General features: G+C 33.0%; 2 pseudogenes; both read left to right on the plus strand.

Annotated features, from left to right (window-relative positions):
- The first annotated feature begins 9,273 nt into the window (after positions 1 to 9,273).
- On the plus strand, positions 9,274 to 10,196 carry LOC150036462 (uncharacterized; annotated as a pseudogene).
- A 946-nt stretch (positions 10,197 to 11,142) lies between these two features.
- LOC150036463 (uncharacterized) lies at positions 11,143 to 14,039 on the plus strand (annotated as a pseudogene).
- Positions 14,040 to 19,302: the final 5,263 nt, after the last annotated feature.

Below are 19,302 nucleotides of genomic sequence, written 5' to 3' on the forward strand. Positions count from 1 at the left end.
TGACATTTCATTGTCAGAACGTTGCACTGAGAGATTACCTACACCAATAGACGTAGAGAAATTAGGACCACTTTGAATTCACCGTGCAATTCATCAATCAAGTCCCAATGGGGTTGTTTTCCCCTCATCTACTGCTGCAGCATCTACGCCCTTCAATTTATGGATCAAAACCATACTTCTAAATGTAGGGACGATGTGGTACATCATGATTAAATTTGGTTTCGGTGTTGGGTTTATTTGTTTCTTTTATAATTTTAATTCTAGCTTTTGTATGTTTTGACCACATTATGAATTTTGTGAAAGTAATTCTCTCTTGTGAATGAAATTTCAGTCTTGTATCTCCTTGCGTTTGTACTAAGAACTCCTTTACGCCTTTTTATCTGCTCTTTTGTTTTGTATCTTTCCTTAATACCTCAATGACTAAACCACTGTTAGATGACTAAAGAATCATTTGATAGGCATCAAAATTAAGTTTAGGAACTCCAATTAAAACATATCTTTGATTTTTATGCGTGCAAGCCTCACCTCATACCTTCTTTTGAAATTTTTTTCTAAGGCATTCTCATAGTTTTCTTTCAGCAATGAGGACCTTGCTGACCTCCAATGTTTAGGGAGGGAAAGGGGAGAGGTTCTAGTTGATGCATTCATTTTCATAAAAGATCCTTTTCATAATTTTATATTAAAAGGATCGAATCTCGAGCGAAAGCAAGTGAATGCCTTGCATCTTGGTAATCAATTTTATAAGAAACAAAAATAGTGTTTTAAAACATAATGTAGAAGGAAAAACTCATTATAAGCATGCTTTAGATGAAGGGAAATAAGAAGAAAGAACCATTCTTACCTTTGAAGATTCCCGAGCTCCTAGAACGATCCTCTCACTTTTTCGACAAACATGATCTCAAACACGAACGTCTCCTCGAACAATATTGAACACAACCACGAGAATAACCTTATTATTCTCTAGGATTCCAATAGAAGGATAGGTGGTATCCAACTATTGGAAGAGGGTGAAGAGGAAAGAATTCTTTGGAGAGAGTAGAGAGGATTTCTTTGGTGGCTATGGTAAAAATTACAAAATCAGATCTTACCCTAAAAGGGCCATAAGAAAGATTTTATATGGAGAAAGGTTAGTCTCTTCTCCAAGTATTTCCCATAATTACCCTTATGCACAACTAATTAAATAACATTTATTTAATTAACTAACACATCAATTTAATAACCATTTATACATTAAATCCAATTAAATGTATACATTTAATTAACATAAACATCACATGTTTATGCGCAACACCACTCTATTCATTAATTAATTCTTTGTGAATCTAATTCACTTAAATTAAATATTTGAATCTCATTCAAATGTTTCTTTCCTACTTAATTTTAATTATCGATCACATCCATAATTATTTACATATTAATCATATTAATATAAAATTTCTTCAAATTGATTTGAACAATTCAAATCATTTCTCTTTAATATCCTTTAGTGAGCTAACAAGGGATGTGGTGGACCTGCAGATCAGAAGCTCCAACGATGTGAGACTAATTGGCTAAACTCATTAACCAAATTAATCAATATTCGTTAACTATGGGTACACTTCACTAAAGACCCACAGTTGCACGCTTATCACCGTAGATATATTTCTGTGTCCACGAATATAGACTAGTAACAACAAGTTAATCTTTTACGAGTGTTTGTAACACCAATTGGGTCAAATTACCGTTTTACCCTCAGGTTACCTTTGTATCCTTAAGTACCAGTGCTTCTCTAATGAACAACTTATTTCTAGTCCAACCAGTAAATCTCTCTCGGGACAATGAGAGGATAGGGCCCTTTGTTCAAGTCTCGGAGATCACTTAAGGAAACACCCATCTACTTACCCTAAGTTGGGGAGGAGTGAATTCCATCTTGTATTATTATGCTCCCAGTTCCTCACTCGGTCTTATCCCCAAAATGGTAGACTTATTGAGTTGGCGAACTGACCACTCTCACCCATACAAATCTCTATTTATAGATTAAGTAAACACACCACATTAACAAAAGGATAACAACCAAATATTTACTAACTAATTTCTCTTGTAATAAGAAAAATCTAATCTCATGCAAGTTATATCACAAAAAGTTTTATGAATTTTGGTTGATGAATACAAAAAGTAACACATTTTTGTAAAGCAAGAAGAATTAAAAATAAAGGGTGTATTTGGTTTAAACGTAAATTTTGAAAATAAGTCATCTTGAAAAATAAAACTTGAATTGCTTGATAGTGACTCAAAATAACTTTTGAAACATTTCCCTAGTATATTTTAAACTATAGTTTTTATCAAAAGAGTTTAGTAAAAATGACCTTTCTAAAAAATTTTTTTTTCCTCTACTCAATCCAAACATACCTAAATTTGATTTAAGAAAACATTTTAGATCCCTAAATTAACTTTCCATATAAGTAGTTTGATAAAGAAATACATTCATATAAGTAATAATTTAGTCAACGAGCCAACAAGAGCATAACTCAACTGGTATAAAACTCATACTATTTACCTTGAGGTTAGATGTTCGATTATCCCACCACAAATATTATTAAAAAAAAGATCATATGAACTTACTTTGTAACGATAGTCACTGTACTTTCAAATTTGAAACAATTTAGACCATGTGTAGCAATTTAATCCTCAGACATGACTCTGTAACAATTTATTCCCTATATCTTCAAATTCGTTACAATGCTTAGTTCCACCATGATAAATTTCATCAAAACTAAGTGTCAATCTTTACTATAGAATGACTTAGTCTTTATAATTTTATAAACAAATTTGATCTATAATCAATTTATCAAACTGCATGGAAAGAAATTTCAGTAAATGTTAATAATACTTTTGACAAGGTATTAATCGTTACATATTATAGTGACTAAAAATGTAAATCCAATCTAGGAGAACAAGCATCTTTCATATTGTTGGAAAATCAATAAGTAAAGAATGTGTTCTATGAGAAAATTAAAACAGTATATAATAAGACGAGATAACAAATACATACTTGATGAAAGTGGGTTTTTCCCACTTTTCACACCTAATCCACCTTCCTTAAGTAGAAATTTGAGTGTCAAATTCTCCTTCACTCTTAATTTGCATGTTGAGGTTGATAAACACTGGCTTAATCAATAGAATTTTCATGCATGCAAAACAAGAAAGGCTGAAGAAATAATCTAATTTTTTTTCTCTCCATCTCTCCAAAACTCATCCCAAAACCTCACTCAATTTGGATCCCACAATACAATCTAAGGCTTGAGAATAGTAGAGAAGATCTTTGTGGTAGTCTACAACCTGTTGGAAAGAAGAAATCAGTTGGAATTTGCACCAATTTGAAGTTCTTCAAAGGTTGTGTCCTTGAAACCCTTTTTACTGTTATTATATGAACTTGCATGCAAATCCTCTAAATTAATATAATTAGAGTGTTTAAGATCCCAATAGGTTCTATGTGTTGATTGTCAACTTCATCAGTTGGTATCAGAGCATGATTTAAGCACCAATTTACGTTAATTTTAGCTTGGTGGGTATTTTTTCATGAATTGCATGAAATGGATATATTATGGTTTTGGCCTTAGATTTCTCCTTAATTATGAAATAATTGTTGTAATTGACTCTTTTATGGGTCTTAATATCTATAAATTATTTTAATTAATAGAATTGTAATTAGGTTGTAATTGAAGAAGAATCAAAGCATCATCAGCAACATGTGAAACTATTATCTTACAGCATTGCAACGCTACCCTTGGAGCGTTGCAACGATGTCTTTCAGCCAGCACATGTCAGAAAGAAAACTCGTGATGTTGCAACGCTGGGATGAAGCATTGCAATGTTGTTCATCCCAACCCGAAAGACTCGCGCGTCAACAAACCGATGGGTCAACAAAATCGATTCAGGTCTTGGAGGTCCAGTTCAACTTGTTTCAGACTAGTTCATCCCAAATTTCTTCCTTGGAGGTCCAGCTCAAGTGGTTGGAAGCCTACTTGGGTCGGTTCGGGCTGTTTAAGGCTTGTATTGAATTACTTTATAATAATTACTTTTCCTTGTTTAGAATGCAGAAATCAGTCCATTTCAGTGTATGTTTAATTATTTATGCATTTTGAATGTATGTTTAGTTAAATTAAATCTTGTATGTGCATAAAGTATGCCATGTACATCTAAAATCTCACCATAGGAAGCATATTTCATGTCTTGAAAGTATGTTATAATATGTTATAATATATAGCATGCATGGTTTAGGATTTCATGTATTTAATATAAGTTGATACATTAAATTATGAAATACTTGATGTATGTTATACTATGTCTATAGTTTTATATAGTGTTATAAAATGAATTAGACATTAAAATATATAATAAAGATAAGATGCATGCTCACCTAGGGTTAACAAATAACAACTTGTTTTAATAGTTAAAATAGGTTGTTTTCTTGTAAAACTTGGTTACAAACTCAACCAACCTATAATCTTGTCTATGGCTGGAGGTACTTAAGTTGACGGTTTACGAAACATCAACTACCTGGAGATTATATTCGAAGTATTAAGTATTGTTAACCCGGTTTTATGAGCATATGTGAGTGGTGTGAGATAATAAAATGGTTTTATCACATAGACATTGTAGGTTAAATCCAAATATAATTGTTATACTTGGATAATCACCTAGGATGTTTTAGTCGGCATGCACCTATGTAAATAGATATACCCAACCATTTAGAACACTTCAGTGGAGATTAACATTATATATGATATATTGTTTTTAGTTCTCACATCCTAAAGAGTTCACACCGTGAGATCGATGCTCGGCTTTGTATTACTTTTATCGTGACAGCTCCATTCGAAAAGTGTTTGCATGGGTCAATAAACAAGGTGGATAAAAAGTTGTTCAAAGTAAGTGGGTGAAGGAAATGTGGCAACATATCCTACAGTCTCCTCCATTAATTTGAACCATAAGATTCTTATGTTGCACCTGTTATTGTTTTTAGGCGGCATTAGCTAGTCATTTTTAGTGACTATCCCCTTGAAAGGTTGTAACATAGGATTCAGAACAACTCAAACTTTATAAATGAATAAGGTTTTCTTAGTTTTGTTTTTAGCATTGTCTTTCATTTCGGGGGCTTGTTGATGCCGTTTTATGAAAATATAAAAAATGGAAGGTTACACTTTCCTAATAGAATTTGTTTATGTTTCATCATGTCGAATTCAATTATCCAACTTTTAGCTTCCGATAAATTTAACGGCGAGGGTTATTCCAACTGGCAATCAAAGATCAATATGATACTAGTTGTAGATGATTTAAAGTTCGTTTTAACAGAGGAATGTCCTCCAGTTTCTAGCTCTACAGTAAATCAAAATGTTTGGGATGCATATGACAGGTGGATTAGGGTTAATGAAAAAGCCCAAGCCTACATCTTAGCTAGCATATCTGATTTGTTAACTAAGAAGCATGAGAGAGTATGGTCACTACTAAGGAGATCATGGAGCATTATAGGCAATGTTTGGACAATCGTCCTTATTTGTACGACATGGTGCTTTTAAATACGTTTACAATTCCCGTATGAAGGAAGGGACATCTGTTAGAGAATATGTCTAGACATAATGGTCCACTTCAACATCGCAGAAGCAAACGGAGATTTCATAGACGAAAAAAGCCAAGTCATTTTTATTATGGAATCTCTTTTGAAGCATTTTCTAACATTTCACACAATTGCTATGATAAATAAAATAGAATATAATCTGACTACTCTTTTGAATTAGCATCAGACTTACTAATCCCTGATGAAAAATAAAAATCAGGAAGGGGAAGCAAATGTTGTTACCCAAAGAAAATTCCAGAAGGGATTGTCATTTGGGACGAAACCTTCTGATAAAAAGTCTGGACCTTCTAAGGATAAGAGTATCCAAATGAATAAGAAGGGAAAAGAGAAAAAGAGGACTCCTACAAAGAATAGCAAGACGAAAGTTGCAAAAGGAAAATGTTTCCACTGCAATAAGGATGGATACTGGAAAAGAAATTTCCCTAAATATCTTGCTGAAAAGAAGGCTAAAAAGGAAAATCAAGATAAAGTTGATTTACTTGTAATTGAAACATGTTTAGTGGAAAGTTCTTATTTGACCTGGATACTAGAATCGGGCGCCGCTAACCATATTTGCACTTTCTTTCAGGAAACTAGTTCCTGAAGACAGCTGACAGAGAATGAGATGACTTTTAAGGTGGGAACAAGTGAAGTCATTTCGGTTCGTGCAATGGAAGGTCTAAAGTTATTTTTTGGACATGCTTACATTTTGTTGGAAAATATATATTATGTACCAGACATGAAAAGAACACTAGAAGAAATTCGGGCTTCAATGTCGGTTGAAAATAACATTATTGGATGTATTATGTCGGTTCAACCGACATTGAAGATGGCCTATAATGTCGGTTTAAAACCGACATTGAAGGTCTCCCATTATTTATTTTATTTTATTTTTTAAAAGAATTTATCAAAATTAAATTTTGTTTTCCCTCTCGCGCGTGCCCTAACTTTCATTTCTCAGCTCTCTTACTTTACCAAACGTACTGCAACGCCATCAAAGTCGTCGAAGCTCCCTTGTAGTGCCCTAAAATTTCCTCTCTCAGTAGCTGTTGGTCGGTCGTTTGCCTTCAGTTGGGATTGTCTTCATTGGGCGGTCATTGGAAACGAGCTTGTCATCCAAGCTTCTCCATGTATATTTGAACAACATTTTCGTTTGCCTTCAGGTGGGGTTGTCTTCCTCTGTCATTTGATTATGTTTATAAATGTTTATGTTTATAAACACAGTTATATCCTCTGTCGTCGTCATCCAAGCTTCTCCATCGCAGGTATATCCTCTATCAAATTTCTGCTCACAAACTAATTGCATCCCATAATTTTCTGATTGCATTTCGTTTGCCCTCTTGATTGCATTTCGCACCACCTGAAAGTTACCATTCTTTTTTTTCAAAAAGAAATTTCACCAGTCTCATTTTCAGCTTTATTATTTTTATTTTTTTCTTGTTTGCATTCAGATCTTGTTGGATTTTGTTGAATTTGTTTGACTGTTTCTGAATGAATATGAATGTTGAATGGATCTTGTTGGATTTTGTTGAATATGTTTGACTATTTCTGAATGGATATGAATGTTGGATTTTGCATTTCGTTTTCCTTCTTGATTGCATTTGTCTTTTGCATCAAATAAACATGTTATTGCTTATGTTTTTGAACTAATACATTGTGATGTTTGGGGACTACATCATGTTGCTTCTCATGCTAGTTATCGTTGTTTTGTATTCATTGTTAGCTTTTCTTGAAGTAATTATAGAAAGAGTCTAACTCTAAGGACACGGTTTATTGTGATATTTGTTTAGATTGATGGAATTTTGAACTTTGCTGAGTTTTTGTTTTTTAACTTTTCTTTTCGTCGATAGGAACCGAGTCCTTGATATTGACTCATACGAAACACAGTCTAAGGACACAGTTTATAAATATTGACAAAGTAATATTTATAAGATGCTTATCTTAAAAGTCTAGTTGTTCTAAATTTGTTGAAGTTGCATATTTTTTAATCATAATTTTATGCTTTTAAATTTTCCCTTGTTATTGTTTTTTTTTTTTTTTTTTTTTGTAGATTAAGTTGCATATTTTACAATCATGGATAAGTCATGGATGGAAATGAATAGAATGTCAACTGAGTATGGTTTAGGAGTCGAGATGTTTATTAAAAATGATTTACAACATTCAAATATACCGAATGTCATGAGTTGTCCATGTTTGAAGTGTGCTAATACAAAGACTCTAGATGTGAACAAAATAAGAGAACACTTATTTTTTAATGTTATAGATCAAAGTTATTAGACATGGATTTTTCATGGTGAATCATTACCGATTAAGGGGAACAATGAAAATGTGTCTACTAGTGAAAGAGACGAAGCTGATGAGGATGATGTTGATGTTGATGACATAATTGGAATGTTTGAGGCTGCATACAATAACTATTTTAGTGGAAAATCCGATAATTTTGAAAAATTATTAGATGACGCGAAGAAACCATTGTACCCAAATTGTAAAACTTTTTCCAAAATATCTACATTGGTAAAGTTATGTAATTTAAAAGCTAAATTTGGATGGAGCGATAAGAGTTTCGCTAAGTTGTTGGAATTAATTCATGACATATTACCTAGTCCTAATGAAATAACAACTTCTACTTATGAAGCAAAAAAGATGTTGGGTACTCTTGGAATGAAGTACGAGAAGATTCATGCATGTAGAAATGATTGTTGCTTGTTTAGAAAAGAACTCTCTAATGCAAATGTATGCCCCATTTATGGTACGTCAAGATGGAAGCTTCAAAAAAATTTAAACGAAAAGACTAAGAATATCCCAGCAAAAATCATGTGGTATTTCCCCCAAATTCCAAGATTTGAAAGAATGTTTCAAAGTAAAGAGATAGCAAGTTTATTAACGTGGCATGCTAAAAAAAAAGAAACAGATGGTTTATTAAAACATCCCAAAGATTCCTTATCGTGGAAAAAAATAGACAATTTGTGGCCAGAGTTTGGGTCAGAACCTAGAAATCTTCATCTTGCTCTTTCGACAGATGGGGTAAATCCGCATGGAGATTTGAGTAGTAGATATAGTTGTTGGCCAGTGATGTTATTGACGTACAATCTACCTCCATGGTTGTGCATGAAGCGAAAATTTTTTATGTTGACTGCACTAATATCTGGTCCTAAACAACGGAAAAATGACATAGATGTTTATTTAGCTCCATTAGTAACTTGAAAAAACTTTGGAAAGATGGGGTAGAATGTTACGATGCATATGAAGAACAACGTTTCATGCTTAAAGCCATTTTATTATGGACCATTAATGATTTTCCTACGTACGGTAACTTGTGTGGTTGTACGGTTAAAGGATATCATGTATGTCCAATTTGTGGAGAGAATACTTCATCCACTTATTTACCAAAAGGGAAGAGGATGGCATATCTCGGGCATCGCAAGTTTCTACCCCGCCATCATCCATATAGGAAACAAAAGAAAGCTTTTAATGGCGCACAAGAATTAGAATTTGGTCTAGAACTATTGAGTGGGGAAGAAATTCTTGCAGAAACAAATAAGTATCAATATTCATTTGGTAAGAAAAGTATTAAAGAAAAGAACAGTGGAGATAACACTTCAACTTATTGAAAGAAAAAATCTATTCTTTTCGAGTTAGAATATTGGAAGTATCTTGACGTGCGACATTGTTTAGACGTGATGCACATTGAAAAGAATGTATGTGCAAATCTTATTGGCACATTGCTTGATATTCCTGGTAAAACAAAAGATGGAATAAATACTCGATTAGATTTGGTGGAATTGAACATTAGATCAGAGTTAGCCCCTCAAGTAGGAGAGAAAAAATTCTTTTTACCTCCCGCATGTTATACATTAACACGAGCTGAGAAATTGAGCTTTTGTAAGGTACTATTAGAAATTAAAGTACCTGAAGGCTATTCATTGAACAGTCAAAGTTTAGTATCGCTCACAGATTTGAAACTTTACGGACTTAAGTCACATGACCACCATGTTCTTATGCAACAATTATTACCGGTAGCCATTCGTGATATTTTACCCAAACATGTAAGACCTGCAATTACTCGCCTATGCTTCTTCTTTAATGCATATGTTGCAAGGCGATCGATTCATCTCAGTTAAAGGGTATGCAAGAGGATATTATTGTCACTCTATGCCTCTTAGAGAAGTATTTTCCTCCATCATTCTTCACAATAATGGTACACCTTGTAGTGCATCTCGTAAGAGAAGTTGAGTTTTGTGGAACTGTTTATTTGAGGTGGATGTATCCTTTTGAACGATACATGAAAGTGTTGAAAACTTATGTACGAAATAGAAATCGACCAGAAGGATGTGTTGGAGAAAATTATATTGTTAAAGAGACTATAGAGTTTTGTTCTGAATTTGTATCTGGTGTTAATTCTATTGGGCTAAACTCATCAACAAAGAAAGTGAATTCAAACATTGATAGAGCATTGTCAGCTGCTTCTTTTATCAGATCGAGTAAGGATGAGTTGGATCAAGCTCATCTTTATGTCATTCAAGATATAAATGATGTGCTTCTTTACGTCGAGTATGTAGATCTTCATCTTATTCTCATTTTAGGTTACTTGATTATTCAATAATCTACTAACTTTGTCATTTATAATAGGTAACATATGGATATTTTGTCTAAGCTCAATTTTGGTAAAAATAAAAGTAGAAAGTGGCTTCAAGAAGAGCATAATCGTACATTCAGTCGGTGGTTGTCCACACGAGTAATCTCTAGAAACCTACTATTTGATGCATAATTAAATGTTAACTACTAAAATATTATGAAATATATCGTAGGTTGCACTAGCTCTCGAAGTTCCCAAAAATTCCATATCGCCTTCTTTGAGATGGATAGCTAATGGACCTTGTCCAACTGTGGCAAAATATTCTAGTTATGTGGTCAATGGTTACTACTATCACATAAAGAATCGTGATGATGTTAGGTGGGTTCGCTACCACAATGCAAGTCTCTAATGCTAAGGATAAAAGGTCCGTCATGTCAGATATGACCTTTTATGGTGTAATACAAGAAATATGGGAGCTTGACTATCATGGATTATCATTTATTTTATTCAAATGTAATTGGGTTGAGAATAGAACTGGAGTCAAAACAGACGAGTTTGGGTTTACTATTGTGGACCTCAATGTATTGGACATAAATCAGACCCATTTATTTTAGCCTTTCAAGCAAAACAAGTGTTCTATGTAAAAGATCCCGCAAATTCGGGTTGGTCAATTGTTTTAACATCTCCACAACGAACAATTGAGGATGATTTTTATGAAGATGAAATAGGAGATATGCTACAAGAGTGTGGTTATGGAGGTATGCAAAGAATGCCCAATGTTGATACATTTACTGAGATTGATGATACAACATCCACATACATTAGACATGTGAGGGTCGATGGGTTGATAAATAATGTATTAAACATGGTATGTCATTTACTATGGTTATATGTATTTAAATATTAAGATTATATGTTTTTTGTGTGAGTAATGTTTTTTTTTTTTTTTTTTGTGCAGATTGACATGGAAACTTCAACAAGTAGCAGCGAGGATGATAGAAATATGATCCCACAAAAACATAGTAGAATAAGTATACCACGTGGCCCAACTACAATGTCTGAGTTGGCACAAATAAGGACATCTGGGCAACGGTTGACCATCGATTATAATGAACATGGACAACCGGTTGGATCTGGAGCAAAGAAGATGCAGAGTTATATAGGAGTTTGTGTTCGACAACAAATTCCTATAACGTATGATTCTTGGAAAAAAGTTCCAAACCATTTAAAAGACAAACTTTTTGATTGTGTAGCGGTATGTTTTCTAAACTTTTAATTCATGTGCATAGTAGTTTATTAGTTTATTGTTTAACTACTTTTTTCATTGTGCAGATGTCGTTCAATGTGGACTCTAAGTCCAAACATTGTATACTAATGTCTGCATCTAGGAAGTTTTGGACTTTCAAGACAACGTTGACTCAAAAGTTCATACTTCCATTTAAGGATGAACCCTCGGTCTTGCAATTTCCACCGCAACAATATTCTCATATAGAGCAAGATCATTGGACATCGTTCGTCAATGAATGATTGAGTGAAGAATGGGAGGTAAGTCATTCACAATAAATTACATGTCAACATTATCATTGTTTTGATAGGTAACTTCAACTAGATTTGTTGTACAGAAAATCAGTCATGTTCAAAAAGAAAGACATGCGAAATGTGTATATAATCACCACATTTCTCGGAAGGGCTATGTGAATCTTGCCCAAGAATTAGTGAGTTATTCGACTTAAATTAAATATTTTATTCTAATATGTTTATGCTAATTAAATATGTATGTTCATGTAGAACCTATCGAATGACCCTTCTTATCGAGCGACTTTATAGAAAGAAGCAAGAAAAGGAAAGAATAATGAATACTTTGATGAAGTTACTCGAGAATGTGCTAATCGGATTGTAAGTATATATTATGCAAAATTTAAGATGACATATATATAAGTTTAAGATGATATAGATATTGTGTGAAAATTGTAATATGTTTTACAGGATAAATTGGCTGAAGTTCATGAAGGTGAAGACTGGGTACGGAAGAACATTGGGGACGTGTTAGAAGAATGGGTGATTTTGTTTCCCATTCTCAATCTTTCAAATTAGTAAAACCAAAGTCCTCTATGAGCCAAGAAACTGAAGGAAGCCCTAGTCAAAAAATTGTTCGACATGGTAAAATGTCAAGAGAAAAAACTAACAGTAAATAATCTCATCAGTCCAAATCATCTGTTGGAAGTGTTGCACTAAGTGCATCTAAAGAAGATACTGAGAAGATGTCTAAAGAAGATTTGGAGGTAATTTATTTATTGTGACTTTTAAATTTTAATCATATTGTACATGCTTAACCATACATAACATAAGTTCTTTTTAATTTGTTAAGGGGACACCATGCCACTTGGCTATAGGAATTGTAGATAATATTGTTGCAGTAGCCACAACATTTGATGATGATGTGTCATGCTTAATCGTGAAAGTTTTGATTGACATTGTCATTGGAGAAGATTTTCCTATACCAATTCCTATGAAGGGTAAAATAGATTCTGTAGGATGCGGGTACTATGTGCGAAAGTATATACACGTAATAGTGCATAATCCTACTACTCCCATTACTAGCCTCGTACGTAAATTATTTATTTTTTATATAGTGCTAGCTTTAATTTAATAAATGGACGTAAACTTATGTTGGGTTTATCTTTTTTCTTTTCCTTTTTGTAGTTCAATACAAAAGATGCATATACGCAAGGAGAGATCGACGTAATTTGGACCCAATGGGCAAGTTTTGTTGGCCGATTTGTGTAAGGATGTAATTCTTGTTTTTTTTGTCTCAATAGAATGTAAATGCTAGTTATAAAAATGAGAGAAATATTTGAAAGTCCCACATGAGCACATGATAAAAATCATAAGGACTGATTAATTATTTATTGATTTTCTTGTCAATTCTGATTCTCTGTAGCTGAGGACTGGTTAAACCCCAGCATCGTTCTAGAGGTTTTCAAAGCATGGTCAGCCAGGACGTCTGTTGAATGTACCAAAGAACTTAGCAACTTTACCAATCAAGAAGAGAGTGAGTCTGCTTTTACCTGGATGAAAAATGGAATTTAATCTATACATGACAGTGATGATTTGTTCTAAGCCAGTGGAGATTTTCATAATTATCCTTTATTGTTCGAAGACTGTTCTTGCCATTGGACCTGGTAATGCTTCTTTATCCTATGATAGAATGGTTCAAAGTGCTGAGTCGGAGACGGAGGAAGAAGAGTAAGAATGTTTTACTGCACTTCTTTTTTTATTGTGGTATCTCTCTGCCTATGCGTTGGTTTTTAATTTTTACCATTTCTAGTTTTTTTTTGTTTAGCCAGTTATGAGAAAGTTTACGTCTTGTTGTGTGGAATAAGGGGAAATGGTTTGTTCCTTATGTTTGGTGCTCTGTGTCGTCTTCTTATATTTCCTTGTTCTGTTGGTGTTTTGGTTATGAAGTTGTGCTTTGTCTTTGAACAATGATATTGTGTTTGCTTCTTCACCTAAATAGTGTCCTTATACTTTTTTATTTAGACCTCCTGTTGATCATTTACATTTTTATATTGAAGACACTTTTTTAGACTTGCAGATCTTCTCATCTTCACCAATTTTAGAAAAATGAAGTTTTTGGACGAAAAATGATGGAATAAATTGAATAACTTCGTTAAAATTTATAAATTTTTAAAATACTTCAAATCCAAGCTGTTGATGCTGCTGTTGATGTTGAAGGTTTTGTGTACTGTAGGTTTTGTTGATGCTTCTATTGATGCTACAGGTTTTGTTGAACTGCAAGTTTTGTTGATGCTGCAGGTTTTGTTGATGCTGCAGGTTTTGTTGATGCTGCAGATTTGTGTAAGGATGTAATTCTTATTTTTTTGTCTCAATAGAATGTAAATGGTAGCTTAGAATGAATTTGTAGATAAATTCACAGGTGGAAAACATGATATGTTTATTATTGGAAGTTGTATTTTGTATTGTGATTCTTGTTTAATGTAAATGGTAGTTTGTGGGTTATTCATGTACTATGGTAGTCTTTGTGACAACTTTTGAGGTTTGAAGTTAATATAATTATCTACCTTCGTGTGAGTCATGTCTTGAGGATAAAATGATTAAGAGATCTTTTACAGGAAAAGATCTAAGAGCCAAAGAACCTCAAGAAGTTAAGAAAATGAAAAGAATTACGTATGCATCAGCAGTTGGGAATTTGATGTATGTTATGTTGTGTACACGTCTAGACATATGATATGCGGTTGGAATAGTCAGCAGGTTTAAGTCCAATCCTAAATATAGTCATTAGAGTGTCGTTAAGAACATCTTGAACCCCAACAACTACCTTTCGTTCACAGACCTTTTGGGTAGAGAATTCTCAGAAGGTGTGGGCTTTGAGTTTTGGGAGAGGGAGAAAAGAATTTGAGAGGAGAAAATTCTCAAAGAAAAATTTTGTGAGAATAATTAGGAGAGAACTTCTGCAAATCTCTTCCATATACCTTCTGTGAAGAAGAAGAAAAACCCTTATTCAACTGCCTGACTCCACACATTTTTTCCAGAGAGAATTAAGGGGAAGGAAGTTATTTCTCTCCTTTTAATTTTGAAAATTAAATTAAAAATAATTTTAATTTTAATAACAATTATATATAGATATAATAACAATTTATTATATGTATATATAACTATATGTTATATCATATATAACATATAGCCTATAGTTTTTATATTGTATCAAATACAATATATCCTATAGTTTTAATTCTCTCAATCATTTGTGGTATTTAATATAAATCACATATATACTAAATTTAATTATATGAATCCTTTAATATTTGAATCATATTTAGATATTTATTTCCTCTCAAATAAACTTTATATTATAATATATCAAATACATTATGTTAATTATATCACATATAATTAATCTAAAATAATTGTATCATATATAATTAATACCCTCAATTAATTTGAACAATTCAAATTCATCCAAAATTAATTCTCAATAATTTCTTTTGAGCTACAGAGGGAATCTTATGAACCTATAAAATGAAGCTCCTATGGTACTTGAATAATTAATTTAACTCCATTAATTAAATTATTCAATATCCATTAATTTTCGGTCATTCCACTAAAGACCGACAGCTGCACTTTTCGCACTACATATATATTTCAGTGTCCATTGGAAATAACCAATCAACAGTGCGATGACCCTTCATAAATTGCTTATAAGTACAATTGGGCCAAAATTACCGTTTTACCCCTGTAGTTGCATCTAACTCCTTATGTACCACCGAATCCTCTAATGAACAATAAGTCATAGTTGAACTATGACTTATTGTTCATTAAAGGATTCGTGACTAAACCTCTCTTGGGCCAAGAGAGGGTGTGGCACCACATTGGTCAAGCCCCAGAATCAGCCATTAAGGGAGCAATTTATCTACTTACCCAAACATTAGGGAATGAGTGAATTCCGTCTTGTGTAGTTGTGTTCCTAACTCCTCAATTAGATGAATCCCCAAAATGGTAGGCTTATTGAGTTGGCGAACTGGCCACTTTCGCCTATACAAATCAAAGAACTGCCTTTATAGACAGGAGTTCACAACTCACTCGGGATTCAAGTCATGTCACCTATGGTCATCCTGGTGAAATGTAGATCTCTATTATTAACGGTGTTATATAATGAGACTAATCATTTCGTGGTCCACTCTTATACAAACCCCTTTACGTAAAATACTCCCGCTCATATGTCTTTACATGAATAATCAAGATTATATTATTTGTAGTACTTTACAACAATTATAATATCTACAAAGCGAAACATATTCGTAGTGTCTTTACAACAATTATAATATCTACAAAGCGAAACATATTCGTAGTGTCACCAGGATAAGGATAAGGTAGTCAGCCTTATCCATCTACTACAAATCATTTAGGTTATCACTTAAACACGATCCACCTGTATGTCTCTACATACATATTTAAGCTACAGAAGATAACCTTAGTGAAGGAGTTAGATAAAATGCAATGGAAGAATTCAGAATCAATAAGCACTCTAACTACTTTTAATTTGAGTTTAAAACATGCTACTCATAACAAGTTCACAAGAAGGTTTGAGTTACACATTACCTTTAAAGAAAACTGAGGAATTTAGCAAGAAATCCAGAAATTTGAGCTTGAATCTTCAAGTAGACTACCACCAAGATCTTCTTTACTAATCTTAAGTGAGGATTGTGTGGTGGAAACAGTCAAACTAAGCTAAATTTGGATGAACTTTAAAGAGGGGAGTGGGTTTTCACTGCTGCATAAATTTGGTGCAAAAACATAGCATGCATCCTTCATTCTCAACATTGAGCTTCAATTTATAAGCTCAAATCATGCATGGAGGCCAGCTCCAGCTTCATCAATTTAATGAAACTCAAGTGGAATTTGGTGATTAAACACTCAATCACCATAATGGATTTTTCCAAAATTAGAAAAATACACTAAACCCTTTTGATCATATTTTAATCGATTTGATTAAAATATGTTTTTATATTTAAATAAACTATTTTATTTAAATATTTAGTCTTACAAAATTAATTCGAAATTAATTAATTTTAAATAAAACTAATTTTAATTTTAATCAAACTTTTTATTAAATTATTGATTTAATATATTAATATTAAATTAATAAAACACCAATTCCACTATTATGATTCAATTTCATATAATTAATATTTAAATCATAATTTAGATATTAATTTATTCTCCAGTTTCGTTTAATTTCGATAAAATTAAACGTTTCAATTGTATTGTATACAATTAATTGAAACCTAAATTAAATTTGAACGTTTCAAATTCATAACCCAAATTTCAAATTTCATCCAATATTACTCAATTTACTAATCCAATTTACGAGCTAGTAGTGGGACTTAATGGATCTACAGATCATGAGCTTCAATAATTTGTAATTAATTGATTAAACTCTTTAAACCGAATTAATTATTATTCGTTAACTGTCAAGACATATCAATATAGTTCGATAGTTGTACTCTTCTCACTTAGATATATTTCTGTACATTTTAACCATAATCGGTAAGTCAGTCCTTCATAGGTCGTTCGTATTTACAACTAGGTCAAAATTACCGTTTTACCTTTGTAAATACACCTTGCTCCTTAAGCTCCCACTGACCCTCTATTAAACAACTGATTCATTATACCACTTGTGAATCATGTCCCCTCTACCAAGAAAGGGCGGGGCCCCATTGTTCAAGACCAGGAATCAACACTTAAGAGAACAACCTATCTACTAATCCTAAGACTGGTAAAGGTGAATTTCATCTTGCAAGGCTATGTCCCTAGCTATCTATCTGGTCTTATCCCCAAAATGGGAGGCTTATGGAGAAGTGCTGTTAGACTACTCTCACATATGCAGATCAAAGAATAATCTCGAAATAAACAAGAGTTCATAGTTAGTTCAGGATTAAGATTGAGTTACTCTAAGTCTTTTTAGTTTGAAATAGTCAGTTTTAGCAGTAAATGGTCGTTATAAAGAAAAGTGACTATTTCGAGGTCCTGCCTTATGCAAACACATTGCATAGGATGCTTCCACTCACATGTTTCTATATGAATGATATGTGGATCACATCATTTGTATCAATATACAAAATGAGTCGCATCCAATAGTGTTACCAGGATGAGATACCCGATTTCATCCATATACTTATAGACCATTTAGGCTATATACTATAACTTGATCCTATTTGTGTCACCACATAAAGTTAAACTATTCATACTATAGCCATGGATTTGTTTATTGGATTTTCATAATAGAATGATATATCAACAATTTTATTGAATCAAATACTCAATAATATTTTATTGATAAATAGAATGTTTAACACGAAATTTACGAACTGCGATTTTTAGGACATTCCCAATACTTAGATGTTAGTTTATTGGTTTGTGGTGAATGCTACTAAATGTCGAATAAAATATCTAATATTTTATTAAATAAATAAATTATTTGTACATTACAATTATAAACTACAAGGCCCACAAGATTTAGGGCATCAACCCCAATAACGTGAAGATTTTAACCAAGATCATGGTCATTTTAATACCACCACGAAAATTACTTTGGGTAAATGGTTGTCTGATACCTACCTCTCCCACATAGTCATTTACTTTAATTATATTATTTATCATTTCTAATCTCCATTAACTTTCTTATCTATCTCAATAAAATCACCATTCCATCTATTCTCTTTGTTTAAATCTCAAATTAATTCATTGTTTTCTTTTAATGTCTTCATTTAAATTTCATACATACATATAAACATATCCCAAATATTTTACTTAGCTCTTCCAAATTTCATGATCCCTAGATTAAACTCAGTTACACTACAAGAATTTTGGGCTTTAATGTCGGTTAGAAAAGGTGAAATCGGACGTATAATGTCAGTTTTTTTTTTTTTTTAAAAAAAGTGGATCTTTAATGTCGGTTTAAAATCGACATTGTAGGGTACTTTTAATGTCGGTTTTAAACCGACATTAAAGACCCACTTCACTTTTTCCTCTAACTTTCTATTTTCCCCCCATTTTTTTCATTTCCCTCTTCATTCTCCCTCTATTTTCTTTTTCCTCTCATTCTCACAGTTCCCTCTTCAGACCCTATTCTTTCTCACTCCTCTCTTCCAAACCCGAGTCTACTTCTCATTTCATTTCTCACTCCTTTCTTCCAAAGTGGATTTGATGGTCATTCCGTCGGATCTGCTGCTCATCTCGTCGTCGTTCGCGTGTCTCCAGATCTGCCATCATCGTTCGTTCGATGTTCGTTTCATTGTTGTTTGTCGTTTGTTTTGCCGTCGTTCGTCGTTCGCTCTATCGTTGTTCTGCTGCCTCCTCGTTCTGTCGTCGTTTGTCGTTCGTTCCACTGTCGGATTAGGTGTGTTCGCCTAGCCATCAGCCTCTTTTTTTTTGCGCTTTTGTCTGGGTTTTCGTCGCCATCTTCGTTAGTCATCTGTAGGTCTTTGTCCACCGCGCTGTCGTGACCATTATGTTTAGTATGCTCTTCTTCCCTTCTTTTTCCATCGCTATCACCATCAGTATGCTCTTCTTCTCTTTCTTCTCTTAAGCTCACAACAATTTTTGTTCTCAT

This window comes from Benincasa hispida, chromosome 4 (assembly GCF_027475165.1).
Source record: "Benincasa hispida cultivar pf3 chromosome 4, pf3_genome.v1.1, whole genome shotgun sequence".
In the NCBI taxonomy this organism is placed as follows: Eukaryota; Viridiplantae; Streptophyta; class Magnoliopsida; order Cucurbitales; family Cucurbitaceae; genus Benincasa; species Benincasa hispida.